The following is a 16,283-nucleotide window of genomic DNA, read 5'->3' as shown; positions in this document are numbered from 1 at the left end:
CTTGTACATGTCCATGTTTTGATGTACTGAATCCTTAGTAGTGATAAAACTGTTTTACATTATTAAATTATTTATTTCCTAAATATTCCAAAGAACATAATGAAGGCAGAACTTCAAAAGGGATTCTAACTTACACATATTACGTGAAGTGTGAGCTAGTAGCTAGGTTATACTAAAACACAAACATTTTCAACTGTTGTGATTTTCAGACTGCTATAAGCTGTGCTCAGAATGGAATTTAGTTTTTGACTTTTCTCCAATTTAAAACTCAGCCTATCTCCACCCAGAAAATCGTATACTTAATCATAGAGTCACAGAACAGATTGAGTTGGAAGGGACATTTGAAGGTCTAATCTAGAATAGGTCTAGTTTAGGTCTAAGGCACTAATCTAGAATAGTAGAAAAATCTGATATAGTCTCCATGTGCATGTGTGTAAGGTACTAGGATTTTTAAAAACTGTCATTGTATTGAAAAGAACATAGAACACTTCACACTGTGAAGTACTGCTTCCCATTTTCATGATGCTCCTTTTATAGGAACTCATTATATGATGAAATGGTGCCTGTCACAGTAAATCTTGAGGAGTTCAAAGATATGCTACTCCATAATTATTATGATTAGGCTGCTAACTGTAGCTTTACTTCAGATTAAGGATTTGATGGCTAAATGTCATGACTTCTTGCCTTCCGTTTAACATACAGTGAATCCCAACAATGAATAAATCCAAGAGTTCATGGAATGGAGTGATAAAATTATCCACTCAGTGTACTGTTGAAGATAGCCTAATTTTATTAAGTGTCTGGAAGTGGATGTAAGCATACTGAAGATGAGTCACCTCATCTTAAATCAGAATACGGATCTAGACATTCTTTATCCTTAAAAACTGCACAGTTTGTGCACAAAAACTTTCCACAATCACTATAGAAAAAATTTATTTCAAGAATAGGTTTATTCTCAAAGACAACGTCATACATACTCATTAATTTACTGTTCAGAGATTTTTTTCATTTCAGACAGGGTGAAGTACAGAAGAGTTCACTCCATAGTGAAGTAAATAATCATTTTATGGGGCACTGAGTCAGCAGTTCATGAGCCTGAAGTGTGAGTTCTTGTGACTATGTGTCACACTATGATATGATTGTCACTATGTCACTATGATATGATTGTGTAATCATCATATAAGGGTGAACTGAGGTATTTTTATGAATATGTAAGAATTGCCACAGTAAGACTTACTACCATTTATGTGGAAGAAGTTTTTCCACTGCTTGTCAGAATGCTAACATGGGTCACCAAGCCAGATACAGTGCAGCTTCTTACAACTGTTTTCTTTTTTTTTCCTCTGTTGCATCGGAAACCATAAAAATCAATCAAGATCATGAATAACTGATAATAAAATAATAAACTATATTATAATTGAGGAATTACCTGCAGCTAGAATGCAACCTTCTGGTGGGACAATGTATTAACCTATCTTTTTTTTAAGAACAACAAAGGCTTAAATGAAAATTATATTTTACATGTTGCCATAATCGATGGAAATATTGTTATATTTCTGATAGTTGCTCATTAATATGCTGTCAAAAAAAAAAAAAAAAAAAAGGAATAGACTGTTTCCTATATGATTATTTAATGAACAGAATTTAAACTCCGTTAAGAGTACTTGACAAAAAAGTAAAAGAACTGCCACAGTAAAATTGTATGAAGCTAAACACTCTGCCTTTATCTGTTAATAACTCAGTGTTGACTTCCTGAGATGTCTGCAATACATTAATGAAAAACAAAAATAACTATTTTGTTTTTGCCTATCTTTCTGTGCAAAATCGCAAAACAAATTCCAGACAAGTCATCATTCAGAGGCTCATTTAAAGATCACTAGATAGTTAGGGAATTTAGGAGAACGTTTTCTCTGTTATTTCCTCATTTCTATGAAACCATAAGTATATTTTCAAAATTTGGTGATATTGACTTTATCTGCCTGAACACAATACCTTCTCAAATCTGTCTCAAAACACTGAGATGCAAAGACCCTTGAAATAGTTTCCAGACTCTCAAATATAGATTTGTACTGTAATTCATAACCAGCAAACCCAGCCAGATATTAAAAAATCTGTACATACTCTATGGATTATCAGTGTATAGCATCAGTAGGCAACTTTGGTTACAGCTGCATTTCAAGCCAGCAGCAGCTCAGCACCACACAGACACTCACTCCTCCTCCCCAAGTGGCATGAAGGAAAAAAAATGGAAGCATAATATGTGGGTAGAGGTAAAAACAGTACACTAAGATAGAGGAGAAAAATGGAAACAAAGGAGTGATGATAACAATATGTATATCTATCCATAATAGAATTATTTGTCACTTGGTGGCTGATCATAGAAATCATGCAATAATAGAATGGCTTGGGTTGGAAAGGACCTCAAGGATCATTAAGTTCCAATCCCCTTCCCCAGGCAGGGTTGCCAGCCACGAGACCAAGTTCTAGATCAGATTGCCCACAAATCCTCGTGTTTCCTTATTTTTCATTTTATCCATTGTTTCCTCCCAGGAGGACTGGTATCCTAAGTTCTTATAACTTTCTCTTTAGTTCAATCAATCCTATACTTCCATAAGTGAGGAGTATAGACTGAGAAACAAGTGTGACGATACATGCAGCTTTTGAGGTTTGGAAGTGACTTCACTATCTGATTAAGAGCACTTCAGGAGAAATTCCCTTTAACCAAGGAGAATGGATTTATAGAGCTTGTTGTATGCAAGCCTCATACAGGTCTTCCATGATTTGTGCATGACTTCACTGATCTGTTTTTTTTTCAGTTAGTGTGAAGCTTATTCTCATTCCCCAAGCGAGATGTTCAGGTAAGTTCTGTAGCCCATAACAAGAGAGTGTGCAAGACACTGCTAATGACATCCCTCAAGCATGGTTCAGCTTTTCCTCCTTCCCAGACTCTCATTCTGCTTTTTCCAGTAGAAAAGAGCAATAATACCCAGAGCAATTCTCCTCCTCAAATAAAGTAGTTATTTGTAACTAAACAATCAGTAGAAAATGGCAAGGAATGCTCTTTGTATAAGTAGGTTAAATTTCTAACAATTTTAGAGGTTTAAGCTTATGAAGTTTACGGTTATGATTGCAATTATCATCAGCTTGGCTCCTGTACAGAGAAATATTTTAATCCCAGCCATAACAATGTGATAGACACAGTGATTTAGGAGACTGAGAGAATAACAACAAAGAATAGAAGTGATTGCCATTGCAACTCACTCTCCAGTTTAAAAGGAAGCTTAACAAGATTCTCTGGAAACAAAAATTAACTTCAGAGGTTGCAGTTTGAAACAGATGTTTGACATGACATTAGACCTCATGTAGGAAAATAAAATATCTATCTATTCAGAAGAAATAACATGCTGATTCTATTGAGAATAAAGAAAACCAACTTTGAAAAAGGGAAATGAAAATAATCCATCTTCTTCATAATAAAATGCAGAAAGAATCTATACAGTTGCTGATTTGGGGATAGTAAATCAGGGAAAATACGCAGCATGCTACTAAGAGATTCTAAAGAAACCCCGTGTTTGGCAATATTTCTTTATCCTGATGAACAATCTTAAAATATCTCTTAACCTATCTTATCAGTGTTACAAACTGAATGCTCCTGCATACTAAAATGTCCCCAGAACTGACTATAATACAAATTACTCTATGATGATCTGACTACAGCACAACACAGAGTTTTCATGCAGGCTGAAAGGAGAAATCTGAAAGAATGCTGAAATAATATGTCTCTGTCTTATGTAAAACAAAATAAATATTTTACACACTTCCTGTGCAAACTCTCATTCCTCTTTATAAATATCCTTGAATGTGGAAAATAATCTGAAAGGAGGTTGAAAGGAGGTTGTAGGGAGGTGGAGGTCAGCTTCTTCTCCCAGGTAACAGTGACAGAATGGAAGGGAATGGACTCAAGTTATACCAGGGGAGGTTCATGTTAGATATTAGGAAAAACTCAGAGCAGTGAAGCACTGAATAGGCTGCCCAGGGAAGTGTTCAATAAATGTGTAGATGGTGCAGGGAGGGACATGGGCTAGTGGGCATGGTGGTGGTGAGCTGACAGTTGATCTAGATGATCTTAGAGGTCTTTTCCAGACTTAATGATTGATTCTGTGATTCTATGATTCTTCTTTAACAAATAAAGAAAACAAAAAACACCTTTCTTCTTTCTCTCTCTCTCTCTCTCTCTCTCTCTCTCTTAATGAGCATTCTTTGCAAAAGATATTAATGGAGAAATCACTCAAGGCACCTGCAGCAATTTTTGCCCCAATGGGTTATACTTTTATCACCTTGACTGGTGAAGGAAGATGTGCTCGAGTATAAGGTACCTTAGCATGGCATCTGATGCAGTTACTCTTTGTGCAGAGATTTCTAGCTATTGACCCAAAGAGCCCCTGGGGTTTTCAGAACACTCATCTCCTTAGCAGTAGGAAGTAATCCCTGTTTGATACCTAATACCCGTAATCAGGCACTAACCTTTTCCTGACAAAGGAAGACTAAACCACAAACTGCTTTCTAAATCAGATGTTTATTTTGAAGAAAAAAAAAAAAAAAAAAAAAAAAAGAGACCTGTGCAGACTGTAACTTACTTCTCGGTTATTGTCTATAACATTCTTTTATTACAGTTTTGCTTGTGCTTTTTACTTAAAAATTTTTGTTCATGTTAGGTAAAAGCATTGATCTTATTTAGCAAGCTTTGCTCTGCTTTGTAGACCCTATCTGCTAAATTCATAGTATATACAATTGGACACAAATTATAATCTAATCACCCAGTCCAAGAATTATGAGAAAAATCCCAGTGACCTATTTCTATTCTGACAAAAACATTGTCTATGTTGCTTTCTCATTTCATGTAAGTGCAATTTTTGCACGAGAGTTTCACTATCAGGCTCTCAAAAGACATGTTAGAAATTTATTACAGTGAGAGTGGAGATTGAGCCTATACAGAAAAACAAAAATCACTTATGTTTAGTAAAACTAGGGAAAAAGATAAAAAGGTTTAATGCCCTGATATTGTCAGATCTGGATTAGTATCAAGTCAGTTTCTTCACCTCAGATAGAACCTGTGGTAAATTGTGAGAGATATCTAATTCATAGAGAAAAAAAATCTAAGAGGTAGTGATTAACACCATGTGAATCTCCTACTTCCTCACAGAAGAAATCACCACAAACAAACAAACAAACAAAAAACACAAACAAACAACAACAGTAAAACCCATGCTATTTTCATATACAGGAAGAGTAATAATTTCCAAATAGGAGGAGTAATCAGTTTAAATTCTGTGAAAAAATGTAGTTTCTTATTAGTGGAAACAGTTCACAAACATCTAATAATCCAGGGAGAATAGCTATGTAACAAATTGAGGAAGAAAAACAGGAAAAGGAAATGTCTGAATTTAGGGCTTTTACCCTTGATTTCAAGACCAGGAATCACAGGTCTGTGCCAATCAGCAGGTCATATGAGCTAACAAGTATCAATAAAGCATACTATGTCAGCGATCTAGTGTTCTTCCCCTTTGCCTGTCCAGAGACCACCTATTGCAGTTGAGACTTAAAGGTTCTAACATGATACTGTGGTCTATTTTATAACAAAGTTCCTCTGGAAACTGTGGTGCTGTGTTCTCATTAACAGTGAAAAACTCAATTAAATCTGCAATTACCCAGCTCTACTGTTAAACCAAACTGACAATTCTCTTTGACAGTGAAGTATCTCTCGGTGAGAAAATGCCCTGTAACAGTTGTTGCAACTGTGGGAAATTGTGCTTGTTATGTTCATTGTCTCCTCCCAAAGACGCAGAAGACAAACTATATTACTATTCTCTCTTCAGGGCAGATCACACACTGTAGTAAAAGAAAAAAAGCATGTGTGTAGGAGAGGTCACGACAATATTCATGGTTAACCAGTAACTTGAATCCTTAGCTAAGTAAAGAGAAGGCTGATGTATTCATCAGTTTTTGCCTGTTTTCACTGTTAACTGCTCTACACATAACCCTTGAGGAGATGGTTCAAAAGGTGTAAACTAGAGGAGTGATACTCCTCCCACTTTAAGTGAAGATCAAATTCACAACTGCCTGAGGAACCTAAATATCCATTAGTCTATGGGTCCTGACTTGATGCATCCCAGACTCTTGAGGGAATTGCTTGACGTAGTCACCATGCTTCCCTTGATGATATTTGAAAAGTCATGGTGGTCAGGTGAATTCCCCGGTGGCTGGAAAAATGGCAGTATCTCATACACTTTTAAGAAGAGTAGAAAAGATGACCCAGAGAAATACTGACCCATGAGCCTCACCTAATTGCTGGGGAAAACCATGGGACAGAACCCCCTGGAAGCTATGCTAAGACAACTTGGCCCAAGGAAGGTCCCTGAAAGTGTTCACCTGAAATATATTTTCAATCAATTATTTATAATTAGTATCATTACTATCTATTTGATGAGTTAGGAATTTGGCTTATGATTATAGTATAAACCTGATCTTCCTAATGGGAAGCATTACCAAGAAAGCTTACCAATCTTCCTAATGGGACAGCAACAGAAAGCTTAGCAAGGTTAAAATATATCGCTTGTACTGCTTTATTTTTATTTACTAGGATAGTTATGTTGTTATTAGCAAATACAGTGACTAAAAACCAAATAAGTTCTTTCCTGCTGTTGTTATTCTGTTGCTTATAAGTTGTTCATTCAATTTGAGAAAGGAAGTTAAAGCAATACATTTGTGTTTCATCAGCTACTCTTTTTATTTTCCCCATCAATTAAGTTTCTTTTTGGAGGGTAAAGTTCTTGAAAATTTATACCTTAAGTATTTCTCCAAATATAATTGGAAATGGTTCAGATAAGTTCTTGATAATTTTTTCAGGTACTCCAGAATGAATTTTAACATACTCTGCACAACGGTATCTCATGGATTTACCCTACCCAAAGTCGTCAGTCTCCATACATTTTGTAGGACTGTGCCCTACATACTCTTTTCCAATAAATAATTAGATACTTAGACTCTTCTTGCTGTCATCCTTTGGTTGCTGCTGTTGTGTGATCAAAAAAATTCATCTACAGCTTCTGTCTGATAAGGACATTTCTTTTGTTCTTTCTCCTTTTATCTTCACCCAGAGAAATGCAACAAATTTTCCTCTCACCTCTTGCTCAGCTTCAGAGAGTAACTTCAAAGTGTTCTTGATCTACAGTGTAATATTGGCTTCCTTTTTTTTTTTTTTAATTTTTTTTTATTTTTTCTGTTCATGCTTCCTGAATAAACTATTTCTATTTTACTACTGTTCCAGTTCTATTGGCTTTTTTCACCAGTTCTCTGTGATGATGATTAACCAAGTTTTTTGGTTGTAAAGCAAGATTTCTGATACTTTCTCTTCATTTCCTGTACTTTTTTTCAATTTGTATTTGAGCTATGTGTTCAAACTGACTCTTCTGGGTTTATAGATAACTGAAGAAAGTATACTTAAACCTCAATAAAAGATCACTGTCATGGAATAAGCCATATATTCTTCTTGAGGCTGCATGGTCACTAGTGCTGAGATGCAACATTAGGAGAACTGTCCTGATCAAGTTACCATTCATGAAGTTTTGTACTCAGAAGTCAGCCTCCTTTTCAAAGATGGTATTTTAGGATGGCAGATGGTGGAGATTATGAGGCAAGTTCTCATACACTTGAGAGTTTCACCATAGCACTCTCAAGTCAACAGATCTCTACTTCTTATTTTCTCCCTTCTGCCCATTCACTGAATCTTACCACTCCTCTTAGTGAAATGACCCAATCCAATAGCTCAAAGAATCCAACTGTGAATTTATATTTTTTAATTATATCAATCATAGGATCAAAGAATTATTTGAATTGGAAGAGATCTTTAAAGATTATCTAGTCCAATACCCTGTCAATGAACAGGGACACCTACAGCTAGATCAGGGTGCTCAGAGCCCCATCCAGCCTGACCTTGAAAGTCTCCAGGGACAGGGCTTCCATCAGATCTCTGGGCATCTTGTCCCAGTGCCTCACCACCCTCACTGTTATAGACTTTTTCCTTATATACAACATAAATCTCTCCTGTTTTATTTTGAAAACATTCCCCTTGTCCTAACTCCACAGACCTGTAGCACCCCATTAGATACTGAAAGGTTGCTATTGAAACCTTCTCTTCTCCAGGTGGAAGAGCCTAAGTGCTCACAGCCTATCCTTGTTGGAGAAATGTTACAGAAATGATTATTTCTGTGGTGCTCCTCTGGATGCACTCCTATAGACCTATTTCTCTCCTGTACTGAGGATTCCACATCCTACCTGAACTTCTTCTGTTGGTTAGTTCATAAAATTCTGATTATATTCAGCATTAGCTTTCTTGGGTATGGTATTCAATAGCCAGTAGCAGGGTCAGAAATATTTTCACTGTGCTAAAAATCCTGTTACAACCAGGAGGGAACAATCCAAATATATTAAGCCAAAGATTCATTGCAAACCTAATTAAAATCTTGATAGTGTAATCAAAACATATCAAAGAGTTATTTATCATTACAGTAGTTATAGTACTACTAATAGATAATCCAAATTAATAGAGTGAAGCCTCATTATTATTAAGAATGATATCCCTAAAACTGTGAAATGAGAAAATTTCCAACTAGCATTTTCTTTGGTTATATGCTCACTCATGGAATGACCTTGTGGGTACTAACATTGTGACCACCTTCCTCAAACAGTGAGAGCGTAAGACACAGTGAGCAGTCATCATCTCAAATTCTTCACCATAAGTTGTGCAGTGTTGAACTGGTGTATCTCTTCCTCCTTAGCATCAGAGTTCATCCACACAGTGGTTACTCCTCTCCCACTTATTTGTTGTGAACCTGGTGCAAAGAAAATACAGGGAAAATGACAGACCAACAGGAAATTGCTGTCATAATAATATCCAGCTCTTGCCAAGGAATGCTGAGATGGCTCTGAATCAAGTCTGTGCTTACTAGTGATCATGAAGACTTTTTTATTAGTGTGTTAATTATCCACTGCAGTTTTCCAACAAATTCCTAACAGAACACTAAAGATTTGATTTCCTACTTATAACCTGCTAAAATTTATCTGGCCAACTCCTTCTTTAGCACATCAAGAAGATATAGAGATATGTGCACATCTCAGCTGAAGCTCTAAATATCTTTGGTAGTAGAGCATATACAGAAAACCTAGAGCTCTTCAACCAGATAAAGAATGAGTTCTGGCATTCAGGGGAGTGTGTGGGAGCCTTCACCATTTCGCCTAGAGTTAACAGAAGGCCTCTCAGTTTCGGGACTCATTCTTTCTCCTATTTTGCTTGATTCGTTGGCTTAATTTCAATTATATTATATTGTGTTATCCTGTATTTCGATTTAGTATTTAGTAAATAAGTGTGCCTCCTTAGATTGTTGCCGCTGTTTTCTTTTCCTAATTAACTTTTCCCTTTTGGCCTAGGGCCCCTGCAGGACCCATGACCCCCTGTCACGGACACAGGTAGATTTTTCATTTAAACTGTGACATCTGTGTAGGACAAAGTTCAGTTTTATGACTCTCTGAATAAAGAGCTATTTTAACATGTTTATGCTTTTTCCTGTCACATGCTAAGTAAATAAACAAATAAACGCAAACAGATGGTTTTGACTCTATAAATAATATCATTCACTTCAAGCTGATTCTATTCTTGTCTAACTTCCAAAAATTTTACTGACATAAATAGCATGTAGGCTCATGTGTAACTATTTGCATGATCAAGGATTGATAAAGCATGTGTATGTGTAAATCATTGCTTACTCTGTGGCAAAACCACACATGCCTCTTTCTCTTTAGTGAAAGCAATTGAAAAAAAAATGCCTTGGAGTTAAAGAAACCCAAAACTAGTGCCTGGTGTAGATATCATATGCAAAATCACATGGAAGTTCTGCTTGACTTAGAAGTTTACTGTGTTGGTTTTTCTCATTCTACACATTGCCTGCATATGATGGGTTGCAACATAATTTCCTGTCTTTAGCACATATGAAGGGAAGTGGAGAACCAGTGAGGCCCTGGACCAAGAACAGAAACATAGAAGATTTGATGCACACTCACATACAGATGTCACAGTACATGTGATTAGAACAGTCCCTTTAAAACTTTTGGTAGAAAATTTTACAGTGGCTACTGCATTTGCCACAGGCTTATGCTCACATAAGGCTGAGCTGGTTTGAGCTCACATTTCCCCCAAAAATTTCCTGTTGTTCCTTTGAGCTGCTTCAGAATGGTACCTCCACAACTGCTGAGGAAGCTCTGTGAAATACACTTTCAAGATTAATAGTGTCAGAAGGAACAAGAATGATCAGAAGAGTCTCTGTCTGTAATTTAATAATGAAGCAACTTGCTTTTGCAATTTGCATTAAGTAATTACTGGATAAAAATGAAAGTAAATTAAAGGAATGCTCCTGAGATACATGAAATATCTCGTTTGAATCCTGGGTGGTACAGAAAGGAACATTCAAAAAATGTTATGAAGAATAGGCAAAGGCAATCAGGCCTTCTCTGTGTGCTCCTTGAGAAAAAAAATCTGTTCATTTACATTTTCCAGGCTATGAGCTGTAATACAGTTGTGTTTAAATTCCACAGTAGGATTTAAAAATCAGGTGTTGCATCTCTATCAAGAATGTGGAAGTCCCTTGTGACTACTGCTCTGTTTGTACCAAATAATACCAAATAGTTCTGTAGCTTGTGTATAAATTATCTTTCATGGTACAAGATGTTGTTGCTACTGAACGTATTTGTTCATATGTATTACATACATGTACGTATACCATGAATATATATATATGTATGCATTATTGAATTGCTATTGCTGTCATATGACTTTTAAAGAACAGCAAATCAGGCTAGATCTTGACTGTACACTAAAATACTTACCTAATCATTTTCACTTGCTAACAGTCAGTCTTTATTATTAATTATCATCAATACACATGCAAAAAGGTTTGACTTTAGCAGCTGTATTCTAAATTAACTGTAAGCGTAACTACACCATGGAGCAGATGCCACAGGGTTAGCACTGGAAAATTCAGTCCTATGTGATTCTAAGTATCGTAGGTTCCAGTGACCATATTTAACAGTGCATCGCAAGGGAAGACGAATTAAGCAGTCTTGCTTGCCTTCAGCTCCTTCAGTTCTCTGTATTCTCCTGATATTTTTATGCTAATATTTTCTCCCACCAAGGGCACTGGGAAATTCCTCCTGCACTCCCATACTGAATATCATTTTGTTTTTCCAGCCACCCGTTTTGTGTATTTGAATAGACATCTTGACCATTTTCAGTCCTATGTGATTATGTCTTGCTCTGTGTGTAAACTTTAATTATCTGGATGCCTTTTGTATGCAAATAAACATAACTTTGCCTCTTTGGTTATCGTTATTCACATACTTAAAAAAATTGTGCCTGTGTCATCATAGAGTTGTAATTACATAAGGCTATGAAGTGTAGTATTTAATAGTTGAATTGTTTAATGATTATAGTATAGCTTATGTTAATTGTACCCTGATTATTTCAATTAGATTTATTGGTATCACAGGCTTCTGCATTGGCTAAAATCTTATATCTTTATTTGTTTTGAATTAGTTATAATCTTTTGCAAGAGAAAGCATGTACAAATTGAGAACTCCTTTTTTCTGACTGTCAGCAGAGGTGACTCAGCCTCTTTCACCCAGTGATCTGGCCATGAGAAAACTGCTTAGCTTTGGAGCAGACTCATCTGACATTAGTTACGGTATGATTCCTGAAAATGAAGATGCCATTTCCCATCTGCTTTGTGATTGTATCACTATCAGTATGGAAGGATGTATTAAGTTTCCACCAGGCTCAGCATGTACATTATTAAAGCCTCTAGTAATGAAGTAGTTTACATCTTTCTTTAATCAACAGAGAAAATATAATTACACAGTACTATTTTGAAAGACAAATTAAACAAGCCTCTTTCAAGTTCTTATTTTGCAGCTGGAATGTTGCCTGCTATAGTTTATAAGCATCTTGCCAAGTACTTAAGGCACTAAAAATGTATAAAATGGGAATCATTTGTATTTACCTGTCAAAAGTTGCTTGGACCTACTTCAGCTATTTATTTCTTAACTGTCACTCCATAGGAACATTACTTTCATACTTTTCAAAATAGAGTTTTTTCTACCAGAAAGGAAGAAATGCAGTTGGTTATTTCTGGGTCCAGCTGTATTTCCTCATTACATATTCTGAGTTGTTAAATCATGAAGTTTACCTTAAACAAGGTCTCAGTAGTTGCTGAGAAGTAAATCAAAGTTTGCTTGATATCTATTTGTGGTTAGTCAGAGATAATCAGGAAGGAAATCAATTTCATAAATATTACCCAGTTATTCAAGTGTAGATTTCTCACAGCTCCCCAGACCATGGCACACAAACCAACTGAAAAACAAGTCATTGCAGAACAGCAGATTATATACACTTATTGGTAACCCAAAGTTGGATTTTATCTATTTTACTTTAACAGAAGTTCTACACTGAGAAATAATGAGGGGCTCTGAGGACGTAATTTTAATAACCAGCCCTGCATAGCAAAGTAAACCAAGCGAATGTGAACAAAATGCATCAACAATTTATTTCCTACCCAGCCCATTTCCTCTTATGATGGATTAAAGAGTGTGCCTGCATCATAGTGGAGAATTAGCCAGGATAGAAATTTTTGTCGCCACAATTTTAAGTTAAAATTAGTTAGAAATAGAAATATTTTGTTCTCAGTAGTTAGAAACTAGCTTGGACATTTACCCATTGCTGCCTGTAGAATGAGACAGCAGATGTTTATTCACTTCCCTTTGCTTTTTGTTGCATTGTTCAGGTGGAAAGAGAGAATCTGTGGTCTGCCAAAGTTTTCAGATGTCTTGCTCATTTTAGAATTGGTCTTTTTCTTGGTTTGCCTGCCTGTGCTCCAGGACAGATAGAAGGAATTAATAATAAATCAAACCGCAGATATATTAATCTGAAGGAAATAAATATTTCTATTATACTGCAATAAAATAATACGAATTTAGATTTGAAATCCATTATGTATGGCTCTCAGTGTAGTCGGTCATTACACAGCTGGCTTGCATTTTTTCAGTGTATTTGACTCTTTCTTTATATAGGTATAAAACACAGAGAAAGAATACACTAATTATTTTATTAATTAAATTATTATCATTTATTAAATTAAAAAAAATATATCGTTTGGCAGGGTGCAAGCTTGCACAGGCTAACATGGAATTACTAAAAGATCAAAATGATTAGTGGGCTAATACTACTAGAATGAGATTTGGAAGAAAAATATCCTTAACTTTTGTCTATTAAAGGATATTTGGTCAAAAGAATTCCTATTAGATTCAAGTAAAATGCTTCCTGAAATGAATATTTCAGATAAATATGTTTTATACTAATGCATGAAGCCAGATGGGGCTTGACAAGTAACCCACTTCATTAGAGAGCCCATGCTGGGATGGCAAGAGAAATCAGGATTTTATTTCATGGAAAATGTACATTAACTTTTCCAGAAAAGCAGAGGCTTCCAAGCTATTTCAAGAAATATATAAACAAAGAGAGCCATCCATAGGATTCCCAAATATGGAGATTCTCATAGATTTTGAATGAATGGGAATTTCACCTGCACAAAAATATTCTCAACCATTTGGAGATGAAGAGCTTTCCTAGTTAAGGCAAAACAAAAACAAACAAATAAATAAAGCTAAATAAATAAATAAAGCAGCAGAATCCCTCCCTCCCTGCTCAAACCATATCCATAACATCCAATTTAAATCCTTAACATTTCTGCATAAAAACTAAGACAACAGAAGTGGTATTTTACTTCCACTGATACATGTACAAAGGTATTCGTATCTGTGCTTTCTGTATCTTTGATAATTAAACCTGAGATGTAAGTTTTTCACAGTTAATCTTTCAACACTCATACAGCCAATCACATACTGTGAGAGATCTTTAGAACCAAGGGAATTACTAAATGTAAATATCAGAAGACCTCCATGTGGCAATAAAATCTTTTTGTTTGTGTGGCAGTGAGAAGCAAACGGGCGGTACAGACCATCTGGATACCTGTAGAAATGTAACAGTTGCAGAAATAATTCAAAGAATATAGTATTTTGGATAGTGATCAAAAACTCAAAGGTACAAACATACATGTAATTATTACAAAACGATGCTTACCTCTTTGAAAGAAAGTGGTACACTGAAAAAAATCCAGGAATTTCACTTTCTACTATGTTACCAACAAAACCTAAGCCAGCAGAGATAAGAACTAGAATAATCTCCCAGCACTTGTGTCCAGCTTCACAACAAATTGGCATTGTGTACTATGGAAAATGGCTGGCATGAGAGAAGAAATCTTTAAACATTAAGAGAAAGCTGAACTGAGAAAGGTTAATAAGTAGCAGAGCTTCCTCTTTCCAAGTATTTGTCAATGTTGTACAGCTTAGGTTATTCTGGAGAGCTCTAGCAATGAAACATTATTTAGAAATAATTTTATGCTCAAAGTGACTAGTTACAGAAAGAAAAGATGGTAGTATTTTTTCCAGGGCCTAGAAATGGTCATCTTACACCCTTAGAGCATTGTAAAATATGAAAAATGGGAAGAAAGCTATAGCCCACAGTGAGATCATCCTCATTAGCTGTAGGTATGTGAACTTCCTTCCGCAGAGCTCAGGGAACCTGTACAAGTCTTATAATGAATAACAGTGTTAAAAATCTAAGACTTAGCAAAAATTCAGGATATTTTTTTCAGACATTCTGTGTCTTACTGTCAGTACTGTGAAGTAAAATACAGGACCAAGATTTGAGTTATGTAGAGAAAACTTAGGAGCCTGTGATCCTCTTTTAGGACATATCAGTGGCAGAAAATAATTTTTCCTAGAGAGAAAAGTGATAGAACAGGACAACAAATTTTTGTGCAGTGCTTGCAAATCTGGTGCAAAGACTAGCTTTACTTTCTGCAGTGCATTTATCACTGCAGAGATATCTTTTCACAACTGAAGTGAAACAAAACTATTTCTCCCTATCACTTTTTGCAGTCTTACTGAAATAAACACAACACCTAATATAAAAAAAATATATAACTACCACAGGGAACTGAACTTTTCATTATTTACATAAGACCAAAGCAAGGGACTTACATGTAGGACAAGTTACGTTGTGAAAATCCTTTTGATGTGCTTCCCAGTGTTTTTGGAAACTATGAACAAAAACTGGTAAAAAGTGTAATTCCAATGTCATTTTGTAAGAGAAGAAACTAACACAGCATCTTCAGTTCAACTGAACATTTTCTAAATTGTATGCACAGACTCTTAAGGAGAAACCCAACAAAGGAACCTTTCCAGCTCTCTATTACAGGTGTTCAAACTAAGCCTTCCAGTATGCTATTACAATATATTTAAGCCCTTTAGTTAAAAAATAACCTAGTATCCTCCTTATTCAGAGTTCACTGGCACTTGCTGGGGCTTAAAAAAAATAGTAATAGAAAAAGGTGGTTTTAAAGATATTCCGTTTTTCTGTTTGTCTCCATGCATATTTATATAAGTGCTACAAAGTGTCACACATAATCAATATTTCCTGGAAGAGAGTGTTTACTTCTCTGTTATCAGAGGAGTTTTGCATTTTAGCTTGGAATTAAGTCACAAAATATTCTTCCTAAAATTAAATTTCTTACAGTGTGTTTATAAAATCATTAGTGAATTTAGATTACTATGAATTTCTCCACAACTAGTAGCTGTATTTTACATAGATCTTTTAAGAAATATATGTCGTGGTCAGAATATTTTGCTTTTCTGAATGATAATAAGAGAATTATTGACACAGCTGAACTTGTTACACAGAGCACTGTAATTAAATAATAGAGAAAATGTTCAGTGAAAAGAGGAAATAAAAATTTTATTATGATATGTGTGGCATATTTTTTAAAAAATGTGGATTTGTTCTTATTAGAAAGAATTTAGAAAATGGTTATTTCATTGTTTTTTTTTTTTGTTTTTTGGTTGTTGTTGTTGTTGATCTGGAATACTTTGCGAAACCTCTGAAGGATTATTTAATTTAATATATGCATTTATGATAAAATGTAGTAGATAGTTAAATTTGTAACTATTCTGAATAACTTGGAAAACTAAGTCTTAAGTTTTCAAAATGTCAAAATTCACTGATCATGACGGAATTTTTAAATGTTAACACATTCCTAAAAGGACATTTATCCCATTTGCTT

At 35.2% G+C, this 16,283-nt stretch overlaps 1 long non-coding RNA gene across 1 annotated transcript; it reads right to left on the bottom strand.

The window, feature by feature from the left end:
• Positions 1-4,620: 4,620 nt before the first annotated feature.
• Positions 4,621-14,380, bottom strand: LOC146762009 (uncharacterized). Its single transcript, XR_014942826.1, has 3 exons — positions 14,243-14,380; positions 13,686-13,728; positions 4,621-8,891 (listed from the first exon to the last, which is right to left on the bottom strand). It is a non-coding gene; the product is annotated as an uncharacterized LOC146762009 (long non-coding RNA).
• Positions 14,381-16,283: the final 1,903 nt, after the last annotated feature.

This window comes from Coturnix japonica, chromosome 2 (genome assembly GCF_054131305.1).
Source record: "Coturnix japonica strain WE chromosome 2, WE-NBRP24, whole genome shotgun sequence".
Taxonomy (NCBI): Eukaryota; Metazoa; Chordata; class Aves; order Galliformes; family Phasianidae; genus Coturnix; species Coturnix japonica.
This window is presented reverse-complemented; position numbering and strand designations above follow the sequence as displayed.